Source organism: Pongo abelii, chromosome 13 (genome assembly GCF_028885655.2).
Source record: "Pongo abelii isolate AG06213 chromosome 13, NHGRI_mPonAbe1-v2.0_pri, whole genome shotgun sequence".
In the NCBI taxonomy this organism is placed as follows: domain Eukaryota; kingdom Metazoa; phylum Chordata; class Mammalia; order Primates; family Hominidae; genus Pongo; species Pongo abelii.
In genome coordinates, this window is record NC_071998.2 from 71,310,950 (window position 1) to 71,320,168 (window position 9,219).

The 9,219-nt window shown below is 33.5% G+C and overlaps 1 long non-coding RNA gene across 1 annotated transcript in view; it reads right to left on the reverse strand.

Annotated features, from left to right (window-relative positions):
- Window positions 1-8,845, reverse strand: part of LOC129047888 (uncharacterized) — a 29,969-nt gene extending 21,124 nt beyond the window's left edge. Inside the window, exons 1-3 of the long non-coding RNA XR_008509751.2 lie at window positions 8,622-8,845; window positions 5,925-6,011; window positions 5,083-5,235 (exon numbers count right to left, since the gene is read on the reverse strand). This is a non-coding gene — a long non-coding RNA (uncharacterized LOC129047888). The remainder of the gene's footprint in view (window positions 1-5,082; window positions 5,236-5,924; window positions 6,012-8,621) is intronic.
- Window positions 8,846-9,219: the final 374 nt, after the last annotated feature.

Genomic DNA, 9,219 nt, shown 5'->3' on the forward strand with positions numbered 1-9,219 from the left:
AACAATACTTACACAATAAAGTTGTTGTAAGGATTAAAGGAGACTTATTTGGCAAGTGCATGACACATAGTAAATTTTCTACAAATAGCTATTATTATTAAGGGATTTTAAACAGAAGAATAACATGATTGGAATTTAGGGAAGTCTTTCTGGCTGCATTGTGGAGGCAGATCCAGAGGTGTAAAATTGCAGGTAGAAAGAGCAAGTTAAGAAGCTGTTACACAAGAATCCAGAAAAGAGAAGATCCTTTGAGATAGAGTATTAGCAAGGCACACAGAAATAGACACATACAAGCTATATTTAGAAGGAAGAAGCCATAGACAGAATGATTAAACAAATATAAGGATTGAGTTATTGAACCCCATACTTCTCTATAGCATTGAAAATTGTAATTCAATAATTAAACATTTGTTTAATTATTGTTTCTGATTAACTGATTGATTGACTATGTCTTTCCCTATCAGACCCATTAGGCATCTTTTTATTTTTTTTAAAGACAGGGTCTCGTCTGTCACCCAGAATGGAGTACAGTGGCACTATAATAACTCACTGCAGCCTCGAACTCCTGGACTCAAGTGATCCTCCCATCTCAGCCTCCCAAGTAGCTGGGACTACAGGAGCACACCACTACTCTTGGCTGATTTTCTAAAAATTACTTTTATAGACTTGCTCTCTTGCTCAGGCTGTTCTCAAATTCCTGGCCTCTAGCAATACTTCCACCTCAGCCTCCCAGAGCCCTGGAATTACTGGTGTGTGCCACCATGCCTGGCATTTTCATCATTGTGTTATAGTGCATAAAAATAATAGACACGTTTTAATATGTTGAGTATTTTGTGTGGTAAGATGACTAATTTGGCTCTGGGAATATAAATGTGAGTATGATTTTATAGTGCAAGATAGCAATCTGTACAGGAGTTGTACATGAAAATTTTAGCTGTTGGAGTGAGTGTGGTTATCTAGGAGGTAATATGCAGTGAGAAGACAGTGCATTGGGGATAGAACCCTGAAGAACATGGGCAGGTAAAGAAAGAAAAGCCTTGAAAGGATTCTAAGAAAGAATGTCTGAAAATTGGAAGAAAGACATGGAATTTGTGATGTGAACAAAAGTAGAAAATGATGTTTTAAAAGCAACAGCAATACAAAACAGTCTTTCACGCAATTAAACAATAGGAAATGTTAAGAGGTCAAGTATAATAAATAGTAAGATACTGGCTAGCGAAGTTTACATAAATAATAGGATAAGAAATATAAGATTGAATTCAAGTAGTGACAATACAATTTAACTTTTTAGAAGTTACTGAGCTACAAAAGAAAAAAAAACAGGCAGAAATAGGTAAGTAATTGGAAAGAGAAATTGTGTTGTGCAGATATGTGCGAAACTCCCTAAATGTTGACAGGATAATTAGTAGAGTAAGAATCCTGAAAAGGTCAGGATTGGAGCTGGCATATGGAGAAATTATCACTGGGCAGGAGGAGGAATCCTTCTTCCACTATAAGAAGAAGAGAAAAGGATGGGCCAGGTACGTTTTCAGGTTCAGGGGCAGAAATTTGAGAGACTTATTTTCTCCATGCATCAGAAGGGGGGCCAAGACGGACACATGGGAATCCTAAAGAATGTGGATAATTATTAAAAGAGATATTGTAGAGAATAGAGGAGTGAAACAGGAACAAAGAAAGTTTGCTAGGTGGTAATGAAATTGGAAACCATTGTGTCATTTCCTTAAGCATTGCTTAAAAACCCAGGAATAGGGATAAAGAAGATAGACTGCAGGGCTGTTCAGGATTGGTGTGCCTCCAGGCTATTGTGACAGGTAGACAATGCATAAATCAGTAAGAGAACAATGTAAGGAAAAAAAAAAAAGAGTTAATGTTACAGGTTTTCATAAAGAGCAATTTTGGCCCCCAAACCCCGGGGGATATTTGACAATGTCTGGAGACCTTTTTGGTTGTCACAACTTGGGAGGGAGGTACTAATGGAATCTAGGGAGTAAAGGTCAAGAATGCTTCTAAACATCTTATACTACACAGAACAACCCCTCACAAAAAAGGATTTTTCTGGGTTAAAAAAATCTAAATTGATTTGGGAATCAAGGAGAGGTAGAAGGGAGCTTACAGGGAAAAATTAGAGAATCAAAGTACAGAATGCCTTGTGTGGTAAAGAGCATAATTATATCAAGTGGAGAGAGGGAGGGAGGGAGAGAGGGAGAGAGAAAGACAGTGAGAGAGGGTATGTGAATGAGAGGGAGAGGAGAAGTTCATGGTCTGAGAGTGGTTTATCATCGTTAGTGTTTCATTACATAACATTTCAGAGTTGGAGCGGTCTGGGATGACAACAAATGTGTGCCCATAGACATGAATGGCTGAAGCAGAGTGGAGGTGAAAATCACTAAAGATGAATAATTCAAGGATAATTTACGTCACTCAGAATAATGGCTAGGCTAGGGAGAGGGAGAAGGATATCAGTATAAGTGATAAAATCTTTAGTGAATAAGGTCTGGGAGGAAAGACTGTGACCTAGAAAAACTATTTTTATGTATAAAGTCAACATAAATAACACACAGTTCATCTATAGAAAAAAAAGAATGAAAAGGAAATTGTAAAATATACTTAAAATATTTTCTAAAGGAGGAGAAAAATAGTGATTTTTCACTGGGTGGCATTTTTTCTATACTTTCTGAAATAAATAAATATTTGTCTATGATAATAAGAATAAAAATTAGTAAACATGAGAATAAAATACTTTAAAAAGGAAAGAAACAGTGAAATGTTGGTGTATAGTTCCCTCATAGCCCATCAGCTGAAATCTGAATAGTTGCTGCATTTAAAATTATTATTTTGGATCCAGTCATTGCCTCACCTTACCCTAAAAAAAAGTATGTTTTGCTCTAAAATAAAAAAGGAAATATAAAGAGGTTCTGCAACTAGCTTATCAGAACTGATATCATAAATGACTTCCAATCTAAAAAGATGAGAATGTAGAAAACAAAATCATACAGGATTCTGAGAAGAAAAGAGTGCCAAATTGTCAGAAAGGCCAAACATGATATAAAATTATATTTAATCACCCATCAAATATAAAACTAAGATTTTAATGAAACATGATCATCAGAGGGAAAAGGACAATGCATCGCTAGCACAAAATTTACTGTTTAGATACGAAATCGTGTGAGGAATGTATTGTACTTGTGTGGTAGAGTTATATATTTGTAACTATTTGTATCTATTTTCCTGCTGTGGAATTCTAATGATCAATCCCATAGTCTTGAATAAGTAGCTTAAGATAAAGCCCTCCACTAATGTCATTCATTGTAACTATTTGCCATTCGTTGCTGTCTCCAAAACCCATCTAGCAGAAGGGCGATGACTATGTGTCTCAAAAATTAGAGGAAAATTTTCTAATTATAATTATCCACATAACAGTGTGTCTTGTCAATGAGTCAGAAGAATGGAGGGTATATGTTCTCTGCCCTCTCTTCATTTCAGCATAAACTCATCAATTCTTTGCACTACAGATTAGAAGATGCAGAGTGAAGATTCAAGAGCATGCCAATTTGAGTCCTTCGTGATGCCCAGAAACATCTAGTGATATTAATTATCTAATAGAAATATTACTTATATCATGTTAAGATGATTTTGGGAATGATGCTTCTGCACCCCACAGGATTTTGCAGTAGTTAGCTTACGTGGCCTTGGCCTACAGTTTTCTGCATAGTAGCGATAATCAACAAAGGTAGGTTCCACAATACTTTCTTTTTTATCTAAACTCTTTCCCCAAATTGTCAATTTCCCAAACTGTGGCCTCATTCTCGTAAGCCCTACTATGAGCAAGGAGCATGGTTCCTTCACAGAAAAGTTTCCACTCATTCCTGAAAAGTGGAACATGAAAGGTATTTGGTAAGATATTTTGGATATGATGTCAAAAGTACACCTATCATTAGACTAGCCTAGATAAAGGAATATGTTGACTAAATCACTGAGATATTCTCCAAGGAACTGGAGCTTATAAATATCTAGTCATTGCCTCATTTTACCCTAAAACAAACAATGTATGTTTTGCTGTAAAATAAAAAAGGAAATATAAAGAGGTTCTGCAACTATTTATACAAGATTATCTTGAATCAGTTATAATACTAACAGGGATTAACGCAATTTGTGAAAATTGTTGTGGAGAATATGATCAATAGGTGAATAAACACAGTTACTATTTATCTAAATTGTTTAAACCCAGATAGTATCCTCAGTGATTGAAAGATGATTCTTTGATTTTTCTGTTTTTAAATGTAGTCCCTGACCACAAATTCCTTAAACTCATGGGAGGTAAATAAACCCCAACATGACACCAAAATCATATTTAGTGCTTAGAATCTATCTACTCCTTGCTATTTCTGAGAGGAAAATGTGTTTGCCAAACTTGATCTGGACCAGGCTTATCAATAGGAGAGTGCTCATAATAACACTAAAGAACCCCAAATAATCATCATTCATCATAAGACATTTGTTTCTTAGAGACCTTATTTTCTACTGTTAAAAGTATTTACCAGATATAATTTTAGATATATCATTAATGCAATCAAAAGTTAATACATTTCTTAGAATTTATTTTACATCCAGAAAAATAAATCCACTTGTGAGCAACCTCTCAAAAAAGCATCACACTGATTTCTAGATAGTATTATTTATAGCAATAAATCTAAATTTCCCTTTCCTTACTTTAAGAAGTTTATAAGATGTACATCTTCTAATTTATAACCCTTATGAAGGCCAGGTTGAAAAGACACTGCTATAGTTTGATAATGTTCTGAAACTGGTAATTGCAACATCCTAGATTTGCCAAATATCTCAGCAGTTAAACATTCTAAAAAATAAGAGTCTAGCTCTGCCCTCTAACATATTATCTAGAGTTAATGGAATAACTTCAAATCAAATCAAATATTTCGAATTCCAACTTAATCTGCCTCATCTTCTGTGTGTTTATGTATGTCACACATAAACACAGAGAAATATCAAATTTTAGTCTCTTAGGACAATCATTGCAAACCAAAATCTTTATTTAGTTTTGCTAATAACTAAAGAGTTACGTACAATGGCTAGAGTGTGGAGAGGCGATACGATATCTTCAGTCTCATAGATGGTGAAGAGGTCCTTCAGGGTGATGTGACAACCACAGAACATTTAGATGCACTTTTTATGAAGCCAACTGGGTATGAGTATTCAATAATATCTCAGGGGATTTATCTGAATGACAATATGATAAAAACAATAGCTCTTTAATGTCCAACACAACTGGCAATATGGGATCACTTGCTATCCTTACATTTACTAAAATTATATAAACACATTCTTTGTAAGTGGTACAGAATTGCTGACTAAGGCTATATTAGCTAAGAAAGGAAGGGATTTTAATCCACGTCAAGGCAGCGTAGGTTTACATTTTTTAGTTCATGTGTTTACTTTTTTACCATAAGCAAGTGTATTAGCAAAAATTGTTTTGTTGAAATAAATAATTCATTTAGAAGTCTTCCTCATCCCTTTCTTTGTAATGCTACATGAATTTATACATATGCTTTTTTGTGCAAAATTTTAAAATAATGTGTATATAAATAAGTGAAAATTATTCTGCACTAATTAATGGGATGTTACTTCCTATAAAAAGAAGACTAAAAATTAAATATTAAAATTATTAGAACAGACTAGACACAGTCAATACACTACATTCTGAACCAGAGTGTGTCTGATCACCTTTGTATTTTTTCCTTTGCACATTACTAGATATATAGTTAGTGCATAATAAATGCTTATTAGAACAGGTTAATTATGGACCCTTAAGCTCAAGCTATGAGTACATGAAAAAAATTGAGCCAATTGCCTTATTATCACACATTGTATTTTAATAGTAGACATATTTTTGAAGAACTTTAGATTACCGTAGGCAATGATTTATCGGGAATGTTCTTTCTTCTAAGAGTTAATCATGTGAAAAGCTAGTGTCACTCTGTAGTATAGGGATGATCCTAGAATGAAGGCAAGTTATAGAATGAGGGTGAATAGCTTGCAAAATTGCTGCTTATGAAAGTTCCCACAAATATTCTGAGACAATGACACTTTAAATTGTAGGAAATTAAGACCTCTGAAATTTCTTTTGATCTCTGCTTCAGAGATGGAATAATACATCAAGACTCTAATACCTCAGGATTTCAAAATTTATATATTATAATCGGGAAGATAATAAACTTAAAGCACATATAATTATGATTGCCCATAATCCAACTTTAAAAAGGAATAAACTAAACTATGGTATGAAGCAATTTGAGCATACTGCTTGCAATGGCTGCATAAAATATCAGAAATAGGGTGTTACCTTAAATTATAGCTCTTCCATTAACTTTAATACAAAAAGTTGAGATAATTGTTAAAAGAACTGCCAAAGGGCATAAAGTGTTTTTATCCAATGTTAGGCTTACCCTGATAATCAAAAGGGATTCTTTAGATGAAAGGACATGTTAGACCTTCAAAAATCAAATTTCCATGTATTTGTGAATTTTCTAAAATTCCTCCTGGTATTGATTTCCAGCTTCATCTCATTGTGCTCAAAAAGTATTCTTAACATAATTTCAACCTTCTTAAATTTGCTAAGGCTTCTTTTGTGCCCTAACGTGTGATCTATCCTAGAATTAAGAAACAATTCCATTTACAATAGCTACGAAACAATGAAGTGCTTGGGAATAAATTTAACCAAGGAAATGAAAGGCCTGTACACTGGAAACTATACAGTATTCATGAAAGAAATCGAAGGAGACACAAATTAATGTCCTGTGTTCAAGGATCAGAAGAATTAATATTGTTAAAATGTCCACACTACTGAAAACAATATACAGATTCAATGTAACCTCTATCAAAATTCCAATGTCATTTTTCATAAAAATAGAATAAACTATTTTATAATTCATATGGAGCCATAAAAAAAAAACCAAATAGCAATAGCAATCATGAACAAAAAGAGCAAAGCTAGAGATATCACACTACCTGATTTCAAACTATACTATAGAGCTATAGTAATTAAAACAGCATGGTACTGGCAAATAGACACATTGACCAATAAAACAGAATAGAGAGTCCAGAAATGAACCCACGCATGTTTGGTCAATTTATTTTCAACAAAGAAGCCAAGAATACATGATTTGAAAACATGACTCTCTTCAATAAATATCACTGGGAAAGCTGAATATTCATATGAAGAAGAACGAAATTGGACCCTTACCACACAACATGTTAACAAGTCAACTTAAAATGGATTAGAAGACTTAAATGTATGACCAGAAACTGTAGAACCATTAGAGGTAAACATAGGAGAAAAACTATACCACATTGGTCTAGGCAATGAATTTTTGGATCTGATCCCACAAATACAGGCAACAAAAGCAAAAATAGATGAAACTACATCAAACTAAAAAGATTCTGTACAGCAAAGGAAACAACAGTGTGCAGAGACAATCTACAGACTGGGAGAAAATTTTCACAAGCCATACATTCACTAAGGGATTAATATCCAAAACATACAAAAAACTCAAACAACCCAATAGCAAGAAAACAAAACAAAACAAAACTCAATTAAAAAATGGGTAAAAGACAAGATTAGATATTTCTCAAGAAATACATACAAATGGACAACAGATATGAAAAATGCTCAACATTGCTAATCATAAGGGAAATGCAAATTAGATACACAATTAGATATTATACCTGTCAGAATAGGTATTATCAAAAAGATGAAAAATAACACGTTGGCAAGGATTTGGAGGAAAGGGAACTCCGTACACTGTTGATGGTAATGCAAATTAGTACAGCGATTATGGAAAACGATATGAAGATTTCTCAAAAAACTAAAAATAGAATTACTATATGACCTAGCAATCCCACTTCTGGGTATTTACCCAAAGGGTTTGAAATCAGTTTGTCAAAGAGATGTAAGCTCTCCTATGTTCGTTGAAGCACTATTCACAGTAGCCAAGTTGTGGAATCAACCCGTGCCCCTGAACTGATAAAGGAAGAAAGAAAATGTGGTATATATACATAAGGGACTACGAATCAGCCTTTAAAAGACGGAAATTATGTTAGTTGCCACAACGTGGATGGAATTGGAGAACATTAAGTGAAATAAGCCAGTTGTAGAAAAACAAATATAGCATATGTTCTCATTTAAGTGTGGCATTTAGAACAATCAAACTCATAGGAGCAGAGTGTAGAATGTTGGTTGCTGAGGTTGGAGGTGGGAGGAATAAAAAGACCATGGTCAAAATGCACAAAATCACAGTTAGACAAGAAATATGTTTTTTTAGTTCAACTTCACAGCATAATGAATATAATTAATAAGAGTATTATAAATTTCAAAATCGCTGAAACTAAATTTCAAATGTTCTCACCACAAAAAATGTTAAGTAGGTGAGATGATGAATATGTTAACTAGATTGATTTAATTATTCCACATTGTATTCATAAATCATAACATCACTCAGTACCCCATAAATGTATATAGTTATACATTGTCAATTTATAATCAAAAGAGAAGAAAAACAAAAACAAAAATTAATCTAAATGGTAGTTAAGAATAAAGATGCACTCACATATAGACATGGTTTCCCTACTCTTCTGAACTTCCCTCTTCTGATTATTCTCTTTGTAGACAGACTTACACTTCTGTATACCAGTGGAATGTCTGGTGCATTTATTTACCACCACAGATCATAATTTTCTGTTGCTTTTGCAAATAAAATGCCACAGATTATTTCTGTTGGATGAACCTCTTTGTTAGTCCTTCTGAAAAGCTTTGAAGAAAGGGTCATTTCATCTAAAGACAGAAAAAGAAACGTAACGTTGAACCTGATTCAACCATGATAGCTGTTTCTAAGGCAGAATTAAAATAGCATAATTTCAGCAATTTTCTTTTTTACACTAATACCATAGTTCATTATTTTGTACATTGAGGCACTTTAGAAACACTCATATGCTTTTAATCTATCACTTACTAGTTGGCAATTACTACTTCATCTTTGGTCTTTATGCTCTTAAGAATTTTAACTCATAAAATAACATTGTTCTTATAATTGTGTAAAAACCACAGGAAAAGAAAAATTCCCTGTCTTTATCAGGCCCACTTGTGAACATTTTTATGTTCATTATGCTTATTATACTGTAACATGTTTTAAAATTAAGATGGATTTG